This window comes from Helobdella robusta (genome assembly GCF_000326865.2).
Source record: "Helobdella robusta unplaced genomic scaffold HELROscaffold_57, whole genome shotgun sequence".
Taxonomy (NCBI): domain Eukaryota; kingdom Metazoa; phylum Annelida; class Clitellata; order Rhynchobdellida; family Glossiphoniidae; genus Helobdella; species Helobdella robusta.
The window spans coordinates 323,927-324,286 of record NW_008705311.1 but is presented as its reverse complement, the minus strand read 5'-3'; positions in this window follow the sequence as shown (position 1 = coordinate 324,286).

Genomic DNA, 360 nt, shown 5'->3' with positions numbered 1-360 from the left:
CAATAACATCATTAAGAAATTTATTAACGCCATTAACTATGTCAAACAAGTTGAACAACAACAACAACAACAAAAATAAACAACAACATCTAGCAAACATTCATCATGAACATTTGTAACAAAACCAAATATACAATACATATGTGTTATATACGCATATATATTGTATATATTCGAATAATACATATTTGTATATATATATATATATATATTTGTATTGTTATATATATATATATACATATATAAGTTTAAGACTATCAAAACAATATATATAAATATATATGTATATATATGTATATATATATATATGTGTGTGTAAATGTATATATATATACATAGAACTACTATTACTACAAATAA